The 27,215-nt window shown below is 47.0% G+C and overlaps 1 protein-coding gene across 3 annotated transcripts in view; it reads left to right on the top strand.

Annotated features, from left to right (window-relative positions):
- Positions 1–1,298: 1,298 nt before the first annotated feature.
- Positions 1,299–27,215, top strand: part of LOC144764064 (uncharacterized) — a 45,518-nt gene continuing 19,601 nt past the window's right edge. For 2 of the 3 annotated variants that reach the window (XR_013596305.1, XM_078650217.1), the window contains exon 1: positions 1,299–1,423. The gene's annotated coding sequence lies outside the window, so the exon portion shown is untranslated. The remainder of the gene's footprint in view (positions 1,424–27,215) is intronic. The other variant, XM_078650218.1, reaches the window with a different exon arrangement.

Below are 27,215 nucleotides of genomic sequence, written 5' to 3' on the forward strand. Positions count from 1 at the left end.
ACTGCATTAACAGCTGGAAGGTGTTATAAGAAATTAGCCCGTGTATCGTAGGGCTCGTAGAGCGTCCATGAATGTGCATTACTGTTCAACTAAATAGACGGTTTTTCACCAAAAGTACGAAGAGTGTTCAGCCGGTGCCACTCAAAATTCAAGAGCTGGCACGGCTCCAATAAATTGAATTGCCCCGTGGTGGCCCCCCCTTCGCATACATGCCCTGATGAAGGTGCCGCCGCAGATCGGGCTTGGCACCGAAACGCGCGTTGGCGTGGTGAATATCTGTCCTGTGAAAAAGACCATATCTCCCCCCAGCAAGCTGCTGAGAGGATATTACAGGACAACCTCAGTGTAATTGTCTGCGATAGGCTGTGAGGTCCTTGGATTGTGCGAATGCGGATGGATGAGCCGAATGTGTGAGTATGGTTTAGTGGAATGAGTCTGTAAATATGAATGATAGATGAGAGGGTGCCCAGGGGCGCTGTATTTTTTTCAATTGTTAGTGTAATTTTGTGTGATATATATTTTCAAACGATGATGTCTCTGAACACGTTTTTCATCACCTTGTTATTTTGAAAAATGAAAATAAACAAAATAAAAAAATATTTATTCTGAAGGTATGTTTTAAAAAAAAATGTTTTATGTGTAGTTCGTGACAAGTGAGCTCTAAGTGGTGCATGCTACTATCACAGGACTCTTTCTGAGCCTACCAATTGAAACATATAGGGCAGACATTTCGTTTTCTATTTTTGGATTGACTTATCCCCTGCTAGTCTGCCCTTCATCTGTCTCAGGGGGCCCATAATTACATTGGTGTCAAATGAGCTGAACAAATAAAAAGGAGTTAAGCGTCCATCAAGAGCCGAGTGTGGCTGCATGTTCAAGTATTAGTATAATTATGCCTTTCCCCGCTCCCCCTCGTGTGTGCGCATGCGTGAGTGACCTCCGTGCACGAGTGCACAGCCAGACGGGGGTGCGCCAATACACAGGCACAAACTGCATGAATCAGCACCCCTCCGACGTAGGGGGTGTACAAAACGACGGGGGTGGAAATCTAGTTAGAACACCGGCTCTGCAGTGTCTGCAGCAAACCCTGGGTCAGCGATCCACGCCACGATCACTCACACTGCGCATGCGCGGCCGCCTCACCTAGTGTTTGGCCCTGTGCGCATGTGCGGTGGACGGCAGCACCCCAGACCCAAACAGGAGCACCGGATCCTCCGCGCATGCGCGGATCCTGCACCTCAGCCCCAAACAAACCGAAGGATCTGAGCGTGGTGACGAGGCTGCCGCGAGGACAGCTGACCCCTGACCCCTGACCCCAGTGACAAGCAGGGCCCCCGGTGCGGGGGTGAGTGCAGCGTCATCACTGTTTGTGTTGATGGGATTTCACGAGCACCAGTGAGTTCTGAACCAGACCCAGACTGAGGTAAGTCACTGGTTACATAGAATGCGTTAAAAAGAAATAATTAAGAGGAGGGGGTGGAGGTGCAGAGGTGAAGCTGTGTGTGGGCTCCTCGGGGAGGGGCAGGGGGTGATGGAGCACCTGGGAGTGATGCAGAGGTGAAGCTGTGTATTGGGCCTTGGGTGGGGGGAGGGCAGGGGTAACTAGAGGAGCAGGCTAGGCCGGTGCAGAGGTGAAGCTGTGTATTGGGCCTTGGGTGTGGGGAGGGCAGGGGTAACTAGAGGAGCAGGCTAGGCCGGTGCAGAGGTGGAGCTGTGTATTGGGCCTTGGGTGTGGGGAGGGCAGGGGTAACTAGAGGAGCAGGCTAGGCTGGTGCAGAGGTGAAGCTGTGTATTGGGCCTTGTGTGCGGGGAGGGCAGGGGTAACTAGAGGAGCAGGCTAGGCCGGTGCAGAGGTGAAGCTGTGTATTGGGCCTTGGGTGTGGGGAGGGCAGGGGTAACTAGAGCAGCAGGCTAGGCTGGTGCAGAGGTGGAGCTGTGTATTGGGCCTTGGGTGTGGGGAGGGCAGGGGTAACTAGAGGAGCAGGCTAGGCCGGTGCAGAGGTGAAGCTGTGTATTGGGCCTTGGGTGTGGGGAGGGCAGGGGTAACTAGAGGAGCAGGCTAGGCCGGTGCAGAGGTGAAGCTGTGTATTGGGCCTTGGGTGTGGGGAGGGCAGGGGTAACTAGAGGAGCAGGCTAGGCCGGTGCAGAGGTGGAGCTGTGTATTGGGCCTTGGGTGTGGGGAGGGCAGGGGTAATTGGAAGAGCAGGCAGGGGTGGTGCAGAGGTGAAGCTGTGTGTGGGCTCCTCGGGGAGGGGCAGGGGGTGATGGAGCACCTGGGAGGGATGCAGAGGTGGAGCTGTGTATTGGGCCTTGGGTGTGGGGAGGGCAGGGGTAACTGGAAGAGCAGGCAGGGGTGGTGCAGAGGTGAAGCTGTGCATGGAGTTCTCAGAGTGGTGAGGGCACGGTGATCAACCGTCCTGAATGTGTGAATGAATACCGCGCTGGGTCCCTGTCATGGGCTTTTGCCCTCTGTGTGTATTGCTTCGTTTAGGCTTGTTGCAAAATGCTGGCGCACTGTGGTATCTGTGAACTGAGGCAGAGGAAGAGCACGAGCTGCACAGGATCACACAGTTTATTACACCTCAGGCTCTCGTCAGGGGTGCTAGTTATACTATTCAAATTACTAGACCTGAGACTATACTACTTGCTGCAAAGGCTACACTTTTACCATTATATTGCATTTTGATGAATATACCACAAGACAGGGCACTTCTCCATTCCACCATGTAACATCGAGTCCATTTTTCATCACATGCCTACTAGTGGTTTTTACTTTGCTTCTAAATACTCTTTATTTTGTCAATAAGGAAGCAGAGAAATATATGCTTAAACATTGCTTATCCTAGAGCATGCCATTTGGCCAAATGGGAGGCCAGGATTTGAACTTTGTCTTCTGGTTCCAACTTTCCAACTAGTCCACTAGCCCACAATTAGAGTGGCAATGATTCTGATTGTAAAGCTAAAGTGCTTCCTTTCCCTAGGGCAGTGTTTCCCAAACTGTAGTCCGCGGACCCCCAGGGGTCCCTGACACATTCCCAGGGGGTCCGCAGGCAGCAGTTTTAAAAGCACTGCAAAGTATCTTGTTTAATTAGCAGTTTTCAAAGAACAATAAAAGTGTCAAGATAACAACAGTGATTAATTTCCCTCTCTGGAGAGACATGAGAGTTGTGTCCAGTGGCAGCTGTGACTGAACTAAATGATGTAGCACAGAGGGTTAAAATGCCTACTGCAAAGAACCTGTACCATGCGTTTTAAAAAACAGTATTTGATATGCATAGGTCAGTGGGTTACTGCTTTCGTCAGAGAGATTATTTTGTTACAGTGCTGTTCATAAGTGACAATCGTAATCTAGCACAGTGATAAAAAAACTGTCATCAAACAGCTGCTTGCAAACTGCAAGGTACAAGTTAGTGACTTATGTTTTTTTCAGTCTTTCAGTATCCTGATGCTTCTAAAAAGGTTTAAATACATTTTTATTGTTAAAGTCAATGCTAATCACTGTGTTATGTCCTGAATCCTGAGTTTGTGCTTCTCCAGACCAGCCTCCTCGGCTTAACAACACACTCCACTACTTCAGAAAAGCAGGGCTGCACCATATTTACAAGAATATGGTGCAGCCCTGCGTTTCCCCTGCGCTGGCGCTACACTTAACAGGGGAAGATTGTTTATGTACAGGAAGATCCCCCTTCCTGCACATAAACAATCTTGAAATGTCATTTTGTCACTTCTATGTGTGCTGCTTAATGCATCACACATGGATGTTACAAAATGCCATTTTTTTAAAGATTGTTGAGGTGCAGGAAGGGTCGCCTTCCTGAACATAAACAATCCAAAGCGTTTTTGCAAAAATGAGGAGAAATGAAGCATTTCTCCTTGTTTCTCCAAGTTAAGACCAGGTTTTCCCTGGTCTTAATTTTGGCGCTGCTTCCCATTTATGCTGCTCTTGTAAATAGGGGGCAGTGTCAAAATCAATGGGTGTTACCGGGGAAACGCCCACCGCAACACCCACTGTCCACCGCTTTCACGCTAAGCATTGTGTAAAAGGGGGTCTTATTTATAAGGAACTGTTAAGCCGCGTTCAGTGGCTTAACGTTGCCTTGTAAATAAGGAAAAGCCTCTATCGCCACGGGAACGTCTCAAAAAGTGATGTTCCCATGGTGATAGGGGTTTGTAAATATGCCCCTAGAATCATTAGTAATTTGAGTATTTGTTTTGTGTGCACATGTGTGTTAATTTTTTTCCGAATTACTGTTTTAATGTTTGAGATGTAATTCCTACAAATTGCTTGGGGGTCCCCGGCTTCCAGTGGTGACTCAATGGGGGTCCTTAGGAGTCAAAAGTTTGGGAACCACTGCCCTAGGGAATGTCAGTGTGGTGGGCCTGGCCAACTTTAGAATACAGTGTTTGTTTCAAGCATAGTTGATGAAATTGGAAAGCTGAGATTACCCCTCGCTGAAACATACTCAGTGGACCAGATCCTGTGGCAGTAAGTGGTTACTGGACAGAATCATAGTACATAATACTTTACATTGGTATTTCGAAGCTTAAGACTATTTTATTCCACTTGGATACCAGAGTTGTCATTTTGTTTATTGTCTCTCGAAATAGCAAACAGCCAAGACTTACTCTAGGAAGTGGTAAATACAGTGCAGAGTAATCAGACTCCATTAACAGCCAAGACTTACTCTAGGAAGTGGTAAATACACTGCAGAGTAATCGGACTCCATTAACAGCCAAGACTTACTCTAGGAAGTGGTAAATAGAGTGCAGAGTAATCAGACTCCATTAACGGCCAAGACTTACTCTAGGAAGTGGTAACTACAGTGCAGAGTAATCAGACTCCATTAACAGCCAAGACTTACTCTAGGAAGTGGTAACTACAGTGCAGAGTAATCAGACTCCATTAACAACCAAGACTTACTCTAGGAAGTGGTAACTACAGTGCAGGGTAATCAGATTCCATTAACAGCCAAGACTTACTCTAGGAAGTGGTAACTACAGTGCAGAGTAATCAGACTCCATTAACAGCCAAGACTTACTCTAGGAAGTGGTAAATACAGTGCAGAGTAATCAGACTCCGTTAACAGCCAAGACTTACTCTAGGAAGTGGTAAATACACTGCAGAGTAATCAGACTCCATTAACAGCCAAGACTTACTCTAGGAAGTGGTAAATACAGTGCAGAGTAATCAGACTCCATTAACAGCCAAGACTTACTCTAGGAAGTGGTAAATACAGTGCAGAGTAATCAGACTCCATTAACAGCCAAGACTTACTCTAGGAAGTGGTAACTACAGTGCAGGGTAATCAGACTCCATTAACAGCCAAGACCTACTGTAGGAAGTGGTAAATAGAGTGCAGAGTAATCAGACTCCATTAACAGCCAAGACTTACTCTAGGAAGTGGTAACTACAGTGCAGAGTAATCAGACTCCATTAACAGCCAATACTTATTCTAGGAAGTGGTAACTACAGTGCAGAGTAATCAGACTCCATTAACAGCCAAGACTTACTCTAGGAAGTGGTAAATACAGTGCAGAGTAATCAGACTCCATTAACAACCAAGACCTACTCTAGGAAGTGGTAAATACACTGCAGAGTAATCAGACTCTATTAACAGCCAAGACTTACTCTAGGAAGTGGTAACTACAGTGCAGAGTAATCAGACTCCATTAACGGCCAAGACTTACTCTAGGAAGTGGTAAATACAGTGCAGAGTAATCAGACTCCATTAACAGCCAAGACTTACTCTAGGAAGTGGTAACTACAGTGCAGGGTAATCAGACTCCATTAACAGCCAAGACTTACTCTAGGAAGTGGTAACTACAGTGCAGGGTAATCAGATTCCATTAACAGCCAAGACTTACTCTAGGAAGTGGTAACTACAGTGCAGAGTAATCAGACTCCATTAACAGCCAAGACTTACTCTAGGAAGTGGTAAATACAGTGCAGAGTAATCAGACTCCATTAACAGCCAAGACTTACTCTAGGAAGTGGTAAATACACTGCAGAGTAATCAGACTCCATTAACAGCCAAGACTTACTCTAGGAAGTGGTAACTACAATGCAGAGTAATCAGACTCCATTAACAGCCAAGACTTACTCTAGGAAGTGGTAACTACAGTGCAGAGTAATCAGACTCCATTAACAGCCAAGACTTACTCTAGGAAGTGGTAAATACAGTGCAGAGTAATCAGACTCCATTAACAGCCAAGACTTACTCTAGGAAGTGGTAACTACAGTGCAGGGTAATCAGACTCCATTAAAAGCCAAGACTTACTCTAGTAAGTGGTAAATACAGTGCAGAGTAATCAGACTCCATTAACGGCCAAGACTTACTCTAGGAAGTGGTAACTACAGTGCAGGGTAATTAGACTCCATTAACAGCCAAGACTTACTCTAGGAAGTGGTAAATACAGTGCAGAGTAATCAGACTCCATTAACAGCCAAGACTTTCTCTAGGAAGTGGTAAATACACTGCAGAGTAATCAGACTCCATTAACAGCCAAGACTTACTCTAGGAAGAGGTAAATACAGTGCAGGGTAATCAGACACCATTAACGGCCAAGACTTACTCTAGGAAGTGGTAAATACAGTGCAGAGTAATCAGACTCCATTAACAGCCAAGACTTACTCTAGGAAGTGGTAACTACAGTGCAGGGTAATCAGACTCCATTAACATCCAAGACTTACTCTAGGAAGTGGTAAATACAGTGCAGAGTAATCAGATTCCATTAACAGCCAAGACTTACTCTAGGAAGTGGTAACTACAGTGCAGAGTAATCAGACTCCATTAACAGCCAAGACTTACTCTAGGAAGTGGTAACTACAGTGCAGAGTAATCAGACTCCATTAACGGCCAAGACTTACTCTAGGAAGTGGTAAATACAGTGCAGAGTAATCAGACTCCATTAACGGCCAAGACTTACTCTAGGAAGTGGTAAATACAGTGCAGAGTAATCAGACTCCATTAACAGCCAAGACTTACTCTAGGAAGTGGTAACTACAGTGCAGGGTAATCAGACTCCATTAACAGCCAAGACTTACTCTAGGAAGTGGTAACTACAGTGCAGAGTAATCAGACTCCATTAACGGCCAAGACTTACTCTAGGAAGTGGTAAATACAGTGCAGAGTAATCAGACTCCATTAACGGCCAAGACTTACTCTAGGAAGTGGTAAATACAGTGCAGAGTAATCAGACTCCATTAACAGCCAAGACTTACTCTAGGAAGTGGTAACTACAGTGCAGAGTAATCAGACTCCATTAACGGCCAAGACTTACTCTAGGAAGTGGTAAATACAGTGCAGAGTAACCAGACTCCATTAACAGCCAAGACTTACTCTAGGAAGTGGTAAATACAGTGCAGAGTAATCAGACTCCATTAACAGCCAAGACTTACTCTAGGAAGTGGTAACTACAGTGCAGGGTAATCAGACTCCATTAACAGCCAAGACTTACTCTAGGAAGTGGTAAATACAGTGCAGAGTAACCAGACTCCATTAACAGCCAAGACTTACTCTAGGAAGTGGTAAATACAGTGCAGAGTAACCAGACTCCATTAACGGCCAAGACTTACTCTAGGAAGTGGTAACTACAGTGCAGAGTAATCAGACTCCATTAACGGCCAAGACTTACTCTAGGAAGTGGTAAATACAGTGCAGAGTAATCAGACTCCATTAACAGCCAAGACTTACTCTAGGAAGTGGTAACTACAGTGCAGGGTAATCAGACTCCATTAACAGCCAAGACTTACTGTAGGAAGTGGTAAATAGAGTGCAGAGTAATCAGACTCCATTAACAGCCAAGACTTACTCTAGGAAGTGGTAACTACAGTGCAGAGTAATCAGACTCCATTAACAGCCAATACTTACTCTAGGAAGTGGTAACTACAGTGCAGAGTAATCAGACTCCATTAACAGCCAAGACTTACTCTAGGAAGTGGTAACTACAGTGCAGGGTAATCAGACTCCATTAACAGCCAAGACTTACTCTAGGAAGTGGTAAATACAGTGCAGAGTAATCAGACTCCATTAACAGCCAAGACCTACTCTAGGAAGTGGTAAATACACTGCAGAGTAATCAGACTCTATTAACGGCCAAGACTTACTCTAGGAAGTGGTAACTACAGTGCAGAGTAATCAGACTCCATTAACGGCCAAGACTTACTCTAGGAAGTGGTAAATACAGTGCAGAGTAATCAGACTCCATTAACAGCCAAGACTTACTCTAGGAAGTGGTAACTACAGTGCAGGGTAATCAGACTCCATTAACAGCCAAGACTTACTCTAGGAAGTGGTAAATACAGTGCAGAGTAATCAGATTCCATTAACAGCCAAGACTTACTCTAGGAAGTGGTAAATACAGTGCAGAGTAATCAGACTCCATTAACAGCCAAGACTTACTCTAGGAAGTGGTAAATAGAGTGCAGAGTAATCAGACTCCATTAACAGCCAAGACTTACTCTAGGAAGTGGTAAATACAGTGCAGGGTAATCAGACTCCATTAACAGCCAAGACTTACTCTAGGAAGTGGTAACTACAGTGCAGGGTAATCAGACTCCATTAACAGCCAAGACTTACTCTAGGAAGTGGTAAATACAGTGCAGAGTAATCAGACTCCATTAACAGCCAAGACGTACTCTAGGAAGTGGTAAATACACTGCAGAGTAATCAGACTCCATTAACAGCCAAGACTTACTCTAGGAAGTGGTAACTACAGTGCAGAGTAATCAGACTCCATTAACGGCCAAGACTTACTCTAGGAAGTGGTAACTACAGTGCAGGGTAATCAGACTCCATTAACAGCCAAGACTTACTCTAGGAAGTGGTAAATACAGTGCAGAGTAATCAGACTCCATTAACAGCCAAGACTTACTCTAGGAAGTGGTAACTACAGTGCAGGGTAATCAAACTCCATTAACATCCAAGACTTACTCTAGGAAGTGGTAAATACAGTGCAGAGTAATCAGATTCCATTAACAGCCAAGACTTACTCTAGGAAGTGGTAATTACAGTGCAGAGTAATCAGACTCCATTAACAGCCAAGACTTACTCTAGGAAGAGGTAAATACAGTGCAGAGTAATCAGACTCCATTAACAGCCAAGACTTACTCTAGGAAGTGGTAAATACAGTGCAGAGTTATCAGACTCCATTAACAGCCAAGACTTACTCTAGGAAGTGGTAAATACAGTGCAGAGTAATCAGACTCCATTAACAGCCAAGACTTACTCTAGGAAGTGGTAAATACAGTGCAGAGTAATCAGACTCCATTAACAGCCAAGACTTACTCTAGGAAGTGGTAAATACACTGCAGAGTAATCAAACTCCATTAACAGCCTAGACTTACTCTAGGAAGTAGTAAATACAGTGCAGAGTAATCAGACTCCATTAACAGCCAAGACGTACTCTAGGAAGTGGTAAATACAGTGCAGAGTAATCAGACTCCATTAACAGCCAAGACTTACTCTAGGAAGTGGTAAATACACTGCAGAGTAATCAGACTCCATTACAGCCAAGACTTACTCTAGGAAGTGGAAAATACAGTGCAGAGTAATCAGACTCCATTAACTCCAGCTGAGCTATGTCTGTTTAATGACTGATTTACAGGAGGGGAAATTTTGAATAAAAAATACTCAAAAATGAGCTCCATGACCGCGGGCCACCCGCTGCGCAACAAACATTTTCTGATGTCTCAGCACATGCAAAGTGCCAATGCATACTCGCTGTGACTGCAGACTCCCAAAGTGTTGTGTGACGTGAGAATGGAAAGTTGGCAATTGCTTGCAGAGGTTTAGCCATGTCGTGTGGCTTCTCTTGCTCTGCGTGTTGTGGGGGCCTAAGCTTCCCTCTCCTCTGCAGTGTTATGAGACAGAAAGGATAGCAATGGAGTGTCTGGGGATTTGGGGAACAGGAACTGGCTGCCCTGGGGTGATCTAGGAATCACTCTTGCCCTCAGTATGTTGTAGATCCTAGTCGCCCTCTCCCCTGCAGTGTTATGGGGCTGGATGGAGACTCTTGGGATTCAGGGGACAGAGGTTGGCTGCTGGGTGATCTGGGGCCCGCTCCTGCTTCACTGAACTGTTCTTGGAGCCTTTCTTGTCACGTTATTTTATTAAAGCTGTCCCAAAAGATAATTTGCACCCAATGAAAATGGATTACAAAGAAAAATACCATCTTGTAGGATTCCTGGGATTTCCAGAGAGAGTCATCTTGTATCACCAACATACTGTATTGTCATCAGAGGACGTTTGTTTCTACACAAAGACAATATATTTGGGGTACAACCATGTACTTTGACATACAATTTATTGTATTTTGACAGTTTTGCAATAGCGGCAATGTTAGCAGACTGTGTTCACACAGATATGAAATGTGAAATGGTATATCCTGTTCATAATTGCACGTTGTGTATTCAAGCAGTGATGGGAGTTATGATATTTGTATTTATCTGCATTTGGTTTTGTTGCAGTATTAATGGCACACTAGCATGGTTGTAGTATTTCTTTTGTGTTTACGTTTGGGTGGGGTACTTAAGGTCACGTGCTACATTAGAAGGTGTGTGGTAAATAAATAAATAATACCTCTATTTTTGACTGGATATACAATAACAGATAGCTCAATAAAATAAGAGTCAAGATTCGAGGTAGCTGGAGTTTGCAGGTTTAATACAGCATAAAGGACAGGAACAGGACAACCTGCACGGGAACAGGATGGCAGGGCCCGGCAGGGGGGCCCGACAGCTGCCGGGCAGGATCTGGGATGAGCGTGCTAACTTTTAATAACAGTACACAAGCATATATAGTTGAACAAAATACATGGTATTCAATACAATATGCGTAGCAGTGGGCAGGGCCTGTAGCAGTCGCGAAAGATAAGGCTGAAAGTAGGTGTAACAAGAGGCGTGTACATAGACATGTGATGCAAACGTAACAGAATATGTCATAAAATGGGGCGGAAACATGGAGGGGGCTACCTGAGGAGCCGGGACCTCTGACCTAGAGGTGCGCGCAAACTGGCAGTGACGTGTTACTAGGAGAAGCTGGGGGCTATGACTTCTGCGCTAGAAGAGGAGACGAAAGTCTGGAGAGTCAGGGCGACATGTACCTAAACACTATCTAGTATCTGATGTTTAGAGAACACGTTGATAGAATCCAAAAGTTATCAGGGCTAAGGCTAACAGACACTAAGACTGGTGCATGCATTATTCTACATGTAGTGTGTGTTGAGGAATATTAAATGACCATTAATACAGTATTTCTCTTACATGGAGACGTAAAGGCTAGACGATGACTGAAACTATTGATGCGATTCAGTAGCTTAGGAATGCAGAGAAGGAGAGCTGGACTGATAACTAGAATCATAACATACTCTTGGCAGACTGGCAGGCAGAGCCAGGCCGTGCCGGGCACTGAGAGGCAGGAAGTAAGTGAAGGGTCATGGATGCAGGTGGGGGCTGTATCGCTCCTCAGCGAGGGTTCAGGAGACAGGAGCTGAATCTGGTGTCCAGGCCCTTTTGAGGCCTAGAAACGGGGACTTTTACTGAATTAACGTGCACACTGTGAAACGTGGCAACATAACTTTACATAGGCCTAATACTCGTAGCTTTCACGAGAAATGGAAACTGGCATACTAGAGTTGGACACAACTAGAATTGCGTCTTTAATCGATCATAAGGGAATACATATGCATATTAATCATGCACATATAACATAAGGTGGGGAACACGTAGGGACACAGAACATGGCAAAATTTACTTTTCCACATTCCCTCCTTGTCACTACGTTTCCATCAGGAAACATCAATATTCATGATACCATCTATCATTTCATACAGTATCATTTGCTCGTCTCGAATTGTCTTGGAACGGGACTTAGGACGGGGACTTGGAATACAGGATGTAGCACAAATGCCGCAAATCGCAGGGCCACATTGTAAACAGAGGCAGCAACTGAAAATGATCATTACTGCTATACCTAGGAATGACAATACTTTCCATCCCCAGGCAGAAATTATACTCCAGAGCCAACCGGACCATGTCCAGGTGCCTGGATTCTGGTGTAACAGATGGGCAATTTTATGAAGTCTGGTTATAGCTGAATAAACAGACGGCGCGTTATTAGGAATGAAAATGCAGCAACTAGATCCGATGACTCTACATGCCCCGCCCCTATCGGCCAGTATGACGTCAAGGACGAGACGATTTTGCAAAACTACAAATCTCATAGCAGATTGCTCTTCGGTTAAGTTACCTAGAGCAGAAGTAGTCTCATTCACTACTGCTTCAAGGGTTCTGGTTAACCTACGGATTAGCTTACTATTCTGGACGGGGCCTAAAAAGAAGAAGAATCCTTTATTAAAATCTTGAGACTGTTCTAGAGTAGTTTCAGTTTGATCGCCAATCGGGGACTCGATCTCCCTTCTATGTCTAATGTGTACTAGATGGGTGTTTCTATGATAATCGGATGGGGCTAGAAAAACTGGTGGCAGTAGGAAGGCAATGTAACAGGTTCCATCCCAATCGAGGGGCAGACGAACATATGCGGTCTGACCACAAACAAAATATGAATGACGTGAAGCTTTGAAAATAGATTCCCTACTGTCACTATACTTGACAATAGTAGTACAATCACTATGTCCTACATGTGCAGAACCATTCTTTCGGACACATAATTCGCCTTTGACTGGTAGTACTGAAATTGCAGGTAAATCTGGAGTAGTATCAGACTGAACATTCAGGACCATAAAATTCGAAGAATAATTACCTAAATTATAAACTTCATTTTCTAGATCTAACCCGGTTCTATGGGAAAGACCTTGCTTGTCTGGAAAACATGTACTGTTTAGAAGGGACATATCAGTTGAGGATGACGTTAACGTGGACCATGCTCCACACGAACCATTATGTGAGAATGGATAAGGAAAGAGTGGCAGAACTCCCTTCGGTGTCTGGAAAGGGGGGAGTCGACCACACACCCAACAATTAGTGGCATTGCTGGTCTGGTGTGAATAGTGCAACATTCTTTTAAATGTAATGTTTCGCATTGCAAGACGATAGGATAGCTTGTGAGGAGGCAGATCACTAAAGGTGTGCTCTACTGTAACATTAGAAGACTTATTTACATGAGAAATTGGAAAACATAAATGCAATGCATAACTAGTGCAGGTAATCATCAAACTCAAAAATAGAAGAAAACATAAAATAATGATACATCTGATAGAGTTTTGACTAACTCTCTCACTATGGGGGTCTATCTTATACATGTCAGAAACCTGTCTAACCGTTTCACCTAGGGGAGGACTTAGACAATTAAACTGGCTGACTTATTTTACTAGACCGGAGCTTCTTTTTATACTCCTGTTGCGGAGTTTCCTCTAACAGGGAGGGCTTGGTATCAATGTCATTTGCGGGACAGTCCTTGAGAATAGTATTTTGGCAGTCTTTAGATAAAATGTAGTCCTTGGCAAAAGTTTTAGGTTTGACTCCATGGAACTTCTTGACGTGAGACAGATGGACCCACCCCTTACGGCCCTCCAACTTCACGGCCGTACGGGTGGTCAGAAGGACTTGCTTCGGTTCCTTCCAACGAGGCTCCAGCGGACTTGAACGATCGAAATTTCTCACAAGGACCAAACTTCCTGGAACGATTTCATGCGGTTTCACCTCGGTATTGTCTGGAAATGCGGCGGCAACCTGTGAACGACAAGAGTGGAGGGCAGACATCAAGGAAGCTAGGTAATCTGTCAGCATATTACTGGAAACATCTGTAATACTTCGGGGTCTAGGTGTACCCCACATATTAGGGGGGCGGCCGAATACGACCTCGTACGGGGACAGACCTGATCTGGAATGTGCAACCATGCGCATATAGAATAGGGCGACCGGCAGAGCTACTAGCCAGTCTACACCTTTCTCTTTACAGACTTTTGCAATGCGGATTTTCAGGGTCTGATTATGTCTCTCTACGAGACCTGCTGCTTCAGGATGGCGTACACAATGAAACTTCCACTGGTACCCTAACAGAAGGGAAACGTGCTTCATTATCTCTGATGAGAACGGCTGGCCGTTGTCTGAATACACGACCCTAGGAAGTCCATAGCGGGGGAAGAATTCACGAACCAGCTGCTTGGCAGTGGTCGCGGCTGTATAATCTGGGACTGGATATGCCTCTGTCCACCTGGACAAAGCGCATACAACTACAAGGACATACTTGAAACCTCGACATCGCTCCATCTGAATGTAATCCATTTGGAGGACTTCAAAAGGGTGGTCAGGAGGCTGGAATCCCCCTTGTTCCACCGGGACACTTTTACCTGGATTGAACTGACAACATATCATACAGGTACGGACTTTCTGCTTGGCTGCAGCTCGTAAATGCTTGTTGAACCAAATGTTCTGGATACTGTCTAACATGGCTTTTTCTCCTAAATGTGCAGGACTATGTGCGGTATTGATAATGACTTGAACAATTGAGTCGGGGAGAAACCATGTGGCTTTTCCCTTCGTCAACCATCCTTGATCTGTCTGGACCCCTCCTTGTTCGGACCATTTCTTAATTTCATCGGGAGTAGCATGTGACTGGATATCTATGACATCTTGAGTGGGGTCCTTAACTGTCATACATTTAGTCTGATCTGGAGTGGATGTCTGTGTCCTGTTAACTGGAATGTCTGGAGTCTGGGCTGTGAGCTTGGCTGTTTGGTCTGCTAGATCATTACCTTGGGAAATAATGTCAGTAACTTTCGTATGGGCTTTGCACTTCATGATAGCGATAGCTGTCGGTAAATGTATTGCATCTAACAGAGCTTGAATGAGGAGACCATGCTGAATCTTGGTTCCATGAGAGGTCATAAAACCTCTTTCCTGCCAGAGCACTCCAAAGTCGTGTACGACTCCGAATGCGTAACGTGAATCTGTGTATATATTAACCTTCAGGTTCTTGGCACGTATGCAGGCTTGGGTCAGAGCGACTAGCTCTGCTGCTTGAGCGGACAGAGTGTCAATACGGTGTGTCTCTACAACTTCAGTGTCAGTAGTCACTGCATACGCGGCTACTAGATCTCCTGTACTTGTTCTCATACATGAACCATCCACATAAAGTGTCAGGTCGGGATCTGGTAATGGAATATCTGTCAAGTCTTGTCTTGGCTTTGTCATGGTGTTAACTACTTCCACACAGTCATGTGTGGCAGGATTTGAAGTAACTGACGGTAACAGTGTAGCAGGATTTAAAACGTTGCAGCGTCTGATTTCTATGTGTGGCTGGAACAGTGTCAATTCATAACCTGTTAAACGTGCAATTGTCAAGTGCTGAGTCTGTGTTCGGTTTAAAAGAACTTCCACGGAGTGTGGAACTTGTACTGTCAGGGAATGTCCTAATACTATGGAATCACTTTGTCTAATAGCTAGTGCTGTGGCTGCAACTGACTTGAGGCACGCAGGCAGAGCCTGGGCTACTGGATCTAGTGTGCTCGAAAAATAAGCACAAGGCTTGTATTGTCCTGCTTGATCTTGTGTGAGAACTGATAATGCTGTACCTTCGCGTTCTGTGACGAAAAGTGTAAAAGGCTTACTGTAGTTCGGTGTAGCTAGAACAGGTGCTTGACATAGGGCTTTCTTTAATTCATTAAAAGCAAGTGTATGTTCAGATGTCCAAGGGAGGACAGTCGATACGGCTGCCTCCTGTGTCGTTAACTGTATCAGTGGCTTGGCTAGAAATGCATACTGGGGAATCCATTGTCTGCAATAAGAAGTGAGGCCGATAAAAGCTCGTACCTCCTTCTGGGTCTTGGGCTGAGGAAGACTCGCTATTAACTGGATACGATCAGGTGTCAACTGCCTACCCCTCTTGGACAGTAAGTGGCCTAAATAGATCACTTGCTGGACACAGAATTGAAGCTTCGAAGGGGACACCTTGTGCCCCATCTCGGCTAGGAAATACAAAACTGTAAGTGACGCTCGCTCGCAGTCACGTTCAGAACGGGCTGTGATCAGTAGATTATCGACATACTGGAGCAGGGCAGTGTCAGTTGGCATGTGAATATTGTCTAGTTGTCTTTTAAGTGCTTGACTGTAAATGCTAGGACTTTCTGTGAAACCTTGAGGAGCTTGTGTGAATTTATAGCTCCTTCCATTTAAACAGAATCCGAAAAGGAACTGGCTGTCTGGATGAATGGGGACACTGAAAAATGCATTTTTAAGGTCTATGACTGTGAAAAACGTAGCTTCAGAATCAATGGCTGTCAATAAGGAAGAAATATCTGGAACAACTGGGTACTGGGGAATGATACATTTATTAAGTTCTCGAAGGTCAATCACTAATCGATATACTGGAGGTGCATTTGGATCAGTACGCTTCATGACTGGAATGATAGGAGAATTACATACATTGGAGTCAGTTTCTACAACCACTCCTTGAGCAATGAGCTCGTCAATAATTTTGGATAAGGCTGCTACAGCCTCGGGTGGCAATCTGTACTGTCTGATTCGTGGTAACATACACCTGGCTTGAGAGTCACACGATGGGGTGTGATTTGCATAAAACCAATATCAGTTGGACCTTGTGCCCATAGGTGCTGCGGGACATTCAATAGTCTTGGATCAAAATCACGTAATACATAGTGACCCTTAAAGTCACGTAAAAACAAACGTATTCCCTCTGGGGAACAACATATGACTGCACCTAATTCTTTCAGTGTCTTAATACCTAACAAATTTTCTGGACATGATTTCGTAAGTAACAGGTCAGTAGTTCGGGACAATGGACCTACTTCTAGAGTAACTGGTTTAGAAATCTCGTTTACAATAGGCTTTCCTGAAAATCCAAGGGAAACATTTCTTGAGCCTGAGAGCGGAGCCCCTGGAACCTCGTCGTGACTTATGGTAGTCCTACTTGCCCCTGTATCAATCAGAAACTTTCTGTCTTTCCCTAGTACTTGACTGTGAACATAGGGACCCTCTTGATCTACAGGTATCTCGATGAGAGGCAAGCCTACCTCCCTCTCTAGGCTGTTTCATGAATACTGCTGGTACTCTGGATACTCGGACTGTGCATACTGGTACATCTGCTGTGTAACATGCTGTGTTGCAGCAATAGGCTGCGGTGCTGTAACTGTCTGTTGTGCATTCTGTGGTGACTGAGAAGTCTGTGAAACTTGTTCTTGTCTAGGCGGACGTGGTCTTTCTTTAGTCTTACCGGTAGCTATGTTGTGTTTCAGAACTGCACACTCGTTTATAAAATGACCTGGTTGCTTACAATAATTGCAGGTCCCTTTAACAGGAACTGCAGGATGACTGGCTTGATTCGTACCCCTCTTCTGACTGTCTTGAGGAACAGATTGTGCAACTAATACTTTCATTTTCGTGTCTTTCATACGTTTCCTTTCATGGTCTTGCTCTTCTCTGATTCTATTCTGGTGATACTGAAGCATCTGAAGCATTTGGGACGGAGTATTAGCTTGCCAGGTACTTTCGACTTTCAAAACTCTGTTTTTAACTTGTGGACTTGAATTCTCGACTAGTTTAGTAACAAAAAGATGAGGGTATGACTCACTACTCGTCTTGAGACCACTGTTAATGCTAAAGCATTTCTCGAACCTAGAATAAAAATCACTAGTATCTTCGTCTGGTTTCTGTTTACAGGCTGAGATTGCATCCCAGTCTTCCTTTTTCGTGGCTAGTAACCTTGGCAAAACTTGAATTAACAGTTCGGGCAATTCCTTACATTTGTCTCCTAGACCGGTACCTGGTACACGTATATTATCTTCAGCTTCTAAAGCTGCCCAATCTATCTTTTTCTCTCCCACCTCCCATTCTTTTTCCTTGAGTTTTTCATATGTGCCCGCAGGCAACAGAACCTTTAACATTTTAATTATATCTGGATACGTGTATTCTCCCATACGGAGCATGTCTTTTAATTCACGGTGGAAGCCTGCTGGATCTTTATCATGACAGGGAATTAATTTCTTCATCTCTAAGAGTTCCATCTTTGTAATCGGGGTGTAAACAAATACTCGTTGCATTTCACCACCCGGTGTCCTGACTGGGTGTACTTCTCGTAACGGATGCTGTCTGTCTATGTAAAACGGTTTACTTTCTGGGGGTGAGACGTGAACAAAATGCGGGTTCAGAAACGTTCTATATTTGTGGCGCTGTTCTAGAATGACACTAACTAAATCGGTACCTAGACCTTTCCATCTATACTGGAGTAACTCGTTCAGGACATCATGTAACGGACCTGGATCGGAATGCTGACCCTCATACAGAGTAATGAGGTGCTGGATCATATACATACCCACCAGTCGCTGCTCGGCTGGGGGTAGTTTCAGAAACATTTGTGCCACTATTTCGTCTGGAAAAGTGGTAGAATCAGTAGCCCATCGGACTGCTGATCGGGCTAGTTCTTGTTCATGCATAGTACTAAGTTCACTATAACCGATTCGTGATTTCAGAATGTGATCGGTAGCTTGAAATACTTGTTCTAGAGAACCTTGTTCTGGTGCTGGAAGAGGAACAGTTTTCTTGTAGTCTAGACGTGAATGTCGGTCGGAAAGTCTAGTTCTACCTACATACGCTATTCTGGTGGGATTCTCGTCGTCTACCTCTTCGGTATCAGAGTTACTTTCTTTCTCGCTTACTAGTGCTTCTTTGCGTTTGTCGTGTAACCTTATTATCTCTTTACGAATTTTCTTGTACATACTCTCTATACTACTGATGGTTCTGTGTTTACCCTCGGCTATATTATCACTCCACCTTGTCAGAACTTTCATTTCGGTCTGATCTTTAGTCGGAGAATCTTGTTCCCTTATTAGACAATTAATTAGAAACTTTAATAACATGAGCTGAATCTCGGCTTTCCTTTGAGACATGGCTTCGCCAATACTTTCTGGATCTGTTCCTGTACGAATAAAACGATACATTCTGTCTAGATCTTCTTTCATATTCGGTAGGGTGACCAAATACTCGGACACCTGCCTTATACGTACGGAATATATAACCATACTATCCTCGCCTGGGACTGGATCATAACAGCATTCGGTAAGAGCACGCCTGATTTCTGCGATGGACTGATATTTGGGCGTACGCTGTAACGCACGTTCATGTAACTCGACTGACGTTACACGTTTGTGTGGCGGCGGGGTTCCCGGGGGTCCTCCTCCCGCGGCCCCTAAACTGGAATCGTCGACTGATACTCTTCGTGCTGGCAGAGTGACCGATGTAGCGGGTACTTGTAATATAGGCTGGAGCGGGGGTACCGTAACGGGTACTGTAACAGGTGCCCCGGTGACTGGAGGAGCAGGAATTGCATTATTTACAGGAGCTGGCGGAACAGGATTTGCATATTCTGGGACTGTGTCGTCCAAGAAGGACGAGAGAAAAATATCAGCTGCGGTTGGTTTGTGACGTAGCTTGGTCGGAACTAATGGTGGCGGAAAATTACTGGATGCCTCCGGGGTTGCTTTTGGCAAGCCCTCGGCAAGAAGAGGGTACATACCCTTGATAAGGGCATTCCTCTGTCTGTCTGACTGTTCGGTTTTAACTCGTTCACCTATTTCAATTAATTCCTTTTCTTGGGCTCTTTCTGAGGATTCTCTACTTAATTCTGACTTTCTGATTTCTTTTTCTGTTCTTTTATGAGATTCTTTGCGCCATAACTCGATGGCATCTTTCTGTGACTGTCTGGCTTTCTTTTTCCATAATACTTCTTCTACTCGCATGATGCACTCGGCATCCCATGTGCCTGATACAGGCCATCTATATTTTTCTTCTAATTCCTTGGTATACTCGACCCATAAATCTAGATACAATATGGCACTTATGCCATGCTTGTGATACATAAAATGACCTGGACTGTCCCTAGGCGGGACAGGAACTGCTTCTTCGAGCAGACCTTTTCTAGTTTTTAACTGACGTAATTTCGAGAACAAAGGCATAACTAGGCTGGAGTTCGGACACAATACAATACACAATGAACACAATAATTACTTGAATACGAAGCATTCATACCACGACACTGAAAAACACATGAAATAACATTTAAAAATAACAGTTCGGACAAGATACTACCTGAAATACTGAGAACAGAACACATGAATTTTCTCGAGAACAGAACTGCCTAGAATTACTAGATGCACTGCTGAAACAGTACGAAACTTACCGGTCTCATAAAGAGACACGTCAGGACCCGCACCCACCTAAGTGGACACTTCGTGTTGGATCTGTGTACCCAAACCCACGGACCAGAGACAATTAAATTGACCCTGTCTAGATACTACCCCAGCAACGGTACTCACCGGGCAGCAAGAACGGAAGGCCTCGGACTGGACTGGACTGCTACGACGACGGACTACGAACTTCGGACTTCAGTTACAGGTGGGCCTCCGGATACCTCGGACCTTGGACTCTCGGCTTGGGCTCTGGTCGGGACTCGCCGCGTTCCTCCACCGCCTCGTCTGGATGCTGGACCGCAACCTCCGTCTCCTCCGTGGGCCTGAGGGATACTTGAAGCAGAAATATCTGCACGTGCATGGTATGGTTCCGTCACGGCTGCAGAGGGTCAGGGGGCTGGCGTGGCTTCTCCGGCGCGTGGGGAAAGGGCAAGTTCCTGTTCGGGCGCCATTATGTGGTAAATAAATAAATAATACCTCTATTTTTGACTGGATATACAATACCAGATAGCTCAATAAAATAAGAGTCAAGATTCGAGGTAGCTGGAGTTTGCAGGTTTAATACAGCATAAAGGACAGGAACAGGACAACCTGCACGGGAACAGGATGGCAGGGCCCGGCAGGGGGGCCCGACAGCTGCCGGGCAGGATCTGGGATGAGCGCGCTAACTTTTAATAACAGTACACAAGCATATATAGTTGAACAAAATACATGGTATTCAATACAATATGCGTAGCAGTGGGCAGGGCCTGTAGCAGTCGCGAAAGATAAGGCTGAAAGTAGGTGTAACAAGAGGCGTGTACATAGACATGTGATGCAAACGTAACAGAATATGTCATAAAATGGGGCGGAAACATGGAGGGGGCTACCTGAGGAGCCGGGACCTCTGACCTAGAGGTGCGCGCAAACTGGCAGTGACGTGTTACTAGGAGAAGCTGGGGGCTATGACTTCTGCGCTAGAAGAGGAGACGAAAGTCTGGAGAGTCAGGGCGACATGTACCTAAACACTATCTAGTATCTGATGTTTAGAGAACACGTTGATAGAATCCAAAAGTTATCAGGGCAAAGGCTAACAGACACTAAGACTGGTGCATGCATTATTCTACATGTAGTGTGTGTTGAGGAATATTAAATGACCATTAATACAGTATTTCTCTTACATGGAGACGTAAAGGCTAGACGATGACTGAAACTATTGATGCGATTCAGTAGCTTAGGAATGCAGAGAAGGAGAGCTGGACTGATAACTAGAATCATAACATACTCTTGGCAGACTGGCAGGCAGAGCCAGGCCGTGCCGGGCACTGAGAGGCAGGAAGTAAGTGAAGGGTCATGGATGCAGGTGGGGGCTGTATCGCTCCTCAGCGAGGGTTCAGGAGACAGGAGCTGAATCTGGTGTCCAGGCCCTTTTGAGGCCTAGAAACGGGGACTTTTACTGAATTAACGTGCACACTGTGAAACGTGGCAACATAACTTTACATAGGCCTAATACTCGTAGCTTTCACGAGAAATGGAAACTGGCATACTAGAGTTGGACACAACTAGAATTGCGTCTTTAATCGATCATAAGGGAATACATATGCATATTAATCATGCACATATAACATAAGGTGGGGAACACGTAGGGACACAGAACATGGCAACATTTACTTTTCCACAGGTGTCGTGCCTTGTGTCGCACGTGCGCAGAGCCGCTAGCGCTGCGCTTGACATAAGGACCCGGGGCACCAATTTGCTGGTCCGCGTGGTCCGAACTAACCTCGGGCCACGCCTCCTTTATTTTTATATGATACGCGGTGTGACGTATCACACCCGCGTATGCGCACGTCTGCGTGCGCGATCAACTGGACTGCTAACCCGCAGTCCACGGACATTACATTCCTTTTAACCTTTATTTGAACAAAATACAAATGTCGCATGAGATTCATTATGCAGAGTTATACTGATAAAATAAACAAGGGCCGTGCGGCCTGTTACCAGTCCGGTGGCTGGTCATCCTGGCCTCAGTCCACAGCAAAGTCCGCCAGTTGTGAAGATGGGGCCGGGTTCCTTCTCAGTCCATAGCCTGCTGCTTCTCCGCGGAATAGTGCTCTCCGCGAGGCCTCTTGTTGTGGTGTTCCAGCAGGCTGGGGCCCCGTAGGGAAGTGGGGGCCGGTGGTTGTTGGTGTCCCCACGGCCAGGGGACCCGCTGGTGGGCTGTTCGCTTGGGTTCCGTGCTCGCTTCCTGGCAGACTGTTGTTTCCTTCCGGTGAATTAGGTAGCTCTTGGTCTTGCTCTTGGTATGGGTGATCCCCTGGTGGAAGGGCGGCTTTCTTGAAGAAAGAGACGTTTCCCGTGACGGTTTCTCCACTCCTTTGAGCTGTCACCATGGCGCCGGTCCGTCGCGTGACTGTCGAGGGCCTCGGTTCGAATGGGAGCCTGAACTTGCTCCCAGGGTATCTTGATCTCTTTCCCGAATGGAGGGTTCTTTGGCTCTGCGTCGGAAGCTGGCGTAGTCATTTAATCGCCTCCTATTGATCAGAGTCCGTCGGGGGCTTACTTTGTTTGGTGTCCAGGTATGATCGTTGGGGAGTGTGTCTCGGACTATCCTTCCCATTGCTGACGGGCCTGGGGCGGCTTCAGTAGTGCGATGAGGCGTGAGCCGGTACTCTCTCAGGAACGTGTAGATAGCCCTCTCCAACGGGGCTTCTTCAGCGTGGGCGATCCGGAGGACTTTATTGAGAGTGCGCATAAACCTCTCGACTTCCCCATTGGCTTGAGGCCACCGGGGGTCACCTTCCGGTGTTGAATTCCCCACTCCTTGAGGTAGTCTGCAAACTCTTGTCCCTGGAATGGCGGTCCATTGTCGGTCTTGACTCGCTCAAAGATGCCGTGTGTGGCGATGATTTTCTCAAAATTTGCTACGACTTCTTTGGCGGTGAGCGTTGTTACAATTTCTACCTCCGGGTACTTGGTGAAGTCGTCAATTATGACGAGCATATATCTACCATCTGGAAGGTGCCCAAAGTCTGCGCTGACTTGTTCCCATGGCCTCTGCGGGTTGTCCTCGGTGATTACTGGGGGCGGGCATTCGGGTTGCCCGGCCGCTTGGCACCATTGGCATTCTTTGACAGTTTGTTCTACCCGGGTGTCCATGTCCGGAAACCACACTTTTGCACGAAGTCTGCTCTTGGTTTTCACCATCCCTTGGTGCCCGCGGTGAGCCAGCTCAATTGCTTGTTGGGTCAGGCTCGTTGGCATCACGATCCGTGGTCCCCTCAGTAGGCACCCTTGGCTGTCCACGGACAGTTCCTCCCGTACCTTTAGAAGGGTCTCTAGGGCACTCTTCGCCTGGGGTGTTCTCTTACTTAACGATGCCTGGAGAGCTTTCCACTCGCTGGCCTGTACCGCGTGTAGCACTAGTTGGAGGACTTCATCGCTGCGGGTTGCTTCGATGATCATGTCTATGCTCATGGGTAGGGGCCTTGATCTTTCCAGTACCACCTGTACGTATTCCTCCGTCTCTTCAGCGTCTTCCTTTTCCTTGCTAGTTGCTGCTGTGGGATGCCTCGAGAGGTAGTCTGCCGGGTTCGTCGCTCCCGGTTTGAATTCCAGCTGGTAGTCGAACTCCTGGAGTTGCAAGATCCATTTCTCTATTCTGGGTGATGGTTTGGAGACAGACCCTCGGATTAGAGGGATTAGAGGCTTGTGATCTGTGGAAACGGTGAATGGATGTCCATACACGTATACATGAAAGTGCCTGCAGGCCCAATGTATTGCAATCGCCTCTCTCTCGATCTGGGAGTACCGTTGTTCAGTCTCTGTCAGTGACCAGCTGGCATAGGCAATGGGTGCCCAGTCTTCATCTCCTTGGCGCTGTGTCAGTACCGCTCCCAGGCCGTACGGGCTGGCATCCACGGCTATGTTGGTCGGTTTAGCTGGGTTGAAGTACGACAGGGTCTTATCCGCCGACAGTGCTGCCTTGGTGTTCTGGAATGCAATGTTTTGTTCTTCTCCCCACTGCCAGGGGGTGGTGGACTTGGTGAGTTCCCGGAGGGGCCTGGTGAGGTTGGACAAGTCTGGGATGAATCTCCCGCAGAAGTTTACCATGCCGAGGAAGCTTCGTACCTCCGATATGTTTGTCGGCGCTGGGGTCGCTTGCACGTCCTTCACTTTGTCCGGGTCCAGAGCGATCCCCTGGTCTGAGAAGGTGTATCCAAAGAAACTGATTTTATTTTGGAGGAATTGGCACTTCTCGCAGTGTAACGTTAGGCCTGATTCCTTGATTCTCTGCAGCACGCCCCTCAGTCTTTGGTGATGTTCCTCGACTGTGTTCGCGTAGATGAGCAGGTCATCTCTGACGTTTAGGACTCCGGGGAGCCCGCTCAGGACTTCCCTGATGGTGTTTTGGAAGACTTCAGCGGCGCTCGAGATCCCGAAGTTGAGTCGTCGGTATCGTCGGAGACTCACATGGGTGGAGAAGGTGGTTATGTATCGGGAGTCCGAGTGCAGGGGCAGCTGATGATACCCTGACCGGAGGTCCATTTTGGAGAACCACTTCGCTTCCTTCAACTCTCCCAGAATGTCGTCGATGGTGGGCGTCAAATGTCGTTCCCTCTTTACTGCTGCTTTGGTCAGGCGCATATCGACACAGATGCGGACCTGTCCCGGCTGTTTGGGTTTTCGCGCCACCACTATTGGCGATACCCACGGGGTGGGCCCGCTGACCTTCTCGTTGATGCCCTGTCGCTCGAGAGCTTCGAGTTCTTGTTCCACCTTCTTCCTCAGGTGGAACGCTATTCTCCGGTGCCTGAGGGCTACCGGTTGGATGGATGGGTCAATATGGAGAGTCACCTCTTTGCCTTTTAGACACCCAATACCTTGGAACGTGTCTCCGAATTCTTCGAGAATTGTGTCCAATTCCTCTTCCAGCACGACCATCGCGAATGATATCAGTTGTAGATCTTCAGCAGCCTGTCCACTGAGGAGCATGCCGCTGCCCTCTGTGGTTACGTAGACGGTTGTGGGGACCTTCCGGTCCTGGTGCTGTAGTTCAGTTTGGAAGCATCCGATTAGAGGAATTGGGGTATTTTGTCCGTATGCGAAGACTCGGATCTTGGCCGTCTTCAGAGCCGGCTTTTCTCGCAGTTGGTTGTAGACATTTGCCGCCATGAGCTCAATCGAGGCTCCTGTTTCGATCGTGGCCCTCACCTCTTGGTTGTGTATTCTTATGCGGCACTTTGGGAGACGCCTCTTTTTCCTCAGTAGCTGGTCGATGGCAAATACGTAGTGGACTGGGTAGTCATTGGAGTCGTCGTCCATATCTTCACTGTCTGGGCTTTCTCTGATGGCATGGGCTGCTTCGGGTTTCTGCTTGGATGACCTGCAAACTGTTGCAAAATGGTTCATTCGCCCACACGAGCCGCATTTCCTCCCCCGCGCTGGACAGTCTTGAGCATGATGGGGCGTGCCTCCGCAGTATCCTCATTCTTTTCGGCGCTCTTGTGGTTTTCTTCCTCCAAACTGGCGTTGTTTCGGTCGGACAACGTTGATCTGTTCGGCCGTGTTTACTTGCTCCGCTTTGACTGGTCTATGGAGTGCCGCTTCCATGTGTGACGCTCTCGCTTGTGACAGTTCTTTGGATCGCCCTAGTTTCAAAATGTCCGCTAACGGTTTTCCGTCTTCTTGGAGGATCTTTACCCTCAGGTTGGAGGAGTAGCATCCCTGTATTATCTGGCCACGTATCTCCTCTTGCTCGTCGCGGAAACCACAGGTGCTGGCGAGTTCCTTGAGCCTGCCGTGGAATGCGTCAAGCGATTCTTCAGCTTTTTGTCGCGCCTGCTTGAAGATGAAACGCTCATAATCCTTACTGGCCATCGGTTCGAAGTGCGCGTTGAGCACGTTGAGGAGCGTGACGTAGGTATGTGGAGTGGCCTCTACCAGGGTCTTGTAAATTCTGTGTATGTCCTTCCCACCGAGATGAAGGAGAAGTGCCCTGCGCCTTTCTCTCGCCGTTCCAGCGCCCTCGAAATAGAATTGCAACCGCTCCGTCCAGTCCTTCCATCGTGGCGCCAGGGACGCCGGTGCGCCGTCAACCATAAATGGCTCGATGGGGGGAATTGCCGCCATTTTCAGCACGTGGGGTCTTCCTGCACCTCAATGGGGATGCTGGAGCAGTGGCGCTGGTGGCGGAGCCTTTCTGACTCCCCTCACCGATGGGTCGCTTAAACGCTCTGGAGCAAGAGCAGGCCGGCGATGACTCGGCCACAGATAGGGTGATGCGCTCTCTGAAATGGGCGGACGGGGTGCGGGGGCTTCTCAGGCCAGCTGTCGGCCGCGCTTGCCCTTACCCTGTTTAGCTTGTTGAGAGCCCAGACTCTGTCCTCCCCGCCTTCCGAGGGCTTCACTCGCCGCCACTCTCCCATGTCCGGGCACTGCTGCGGGGGCTGCCGGTAAAATGCGCCGCCATGCGCTGACTCTCGCGATCGGGACAGACAGTCCTGATCAGGCCCACAGCACACAGGGCCTCCAACGATGTATGCGCATCAGCGCGCCGCCGTAGGGCAGACTGGAGCGGCAGGCGGGGTTGAGCATGGGTCCGTTCAGACCCTCGTCGCCATTGTCGTGCCTTGTGTCGCACGTGCGCAGGGTCGCTAGCGCTGCGCTTGACATAAGGACCCGGGACACCAATTTGCTGGTCCGCGTGGTCCGAACTAACCTTGGGCCATGCCTCCTTTATTTTTATATGATACGCGGTGTGACGTATCACACCCGCATATGCGCACGTCTGCGTGCGCGATCAACTGGACTGCTAACCCGCAGTGCACGGACATTACAGAAGGCACTGGTTCACTTATGGCGTCTTTCCAGGTTTATTTTCCGATAAGTTCGCTGTGAGCACAAGTTCATTGACTTCACGGGAGCTGATAACAGCAGCCATGGGGCTGCCATCGGCACAGATACATTTGAAATATGCAGGCACACGGAGAGCAAAGAGTTACATTTAAGTTTGTTCAAGCAAACTGATCTTTTTCTTTTTGAGCATGATTCACCAGACGTGATTTGGGGCCCTG

This window comes from Lissotriton helveticus, chromosome 6 (assembly GCF_964261635.1).
Source record: "Lissotriton helveticus chromosome 6, aLisHel1.1, whole genome shotgun sequence".
In the NCBI taxonomy this organism is placed as follows: domain Eukaryota; kingdom Metazoa; phylum Chordata; class Amphibia; order Caudata; family Salamandridae; genus Lissotriton; species Lissotriton helveticus.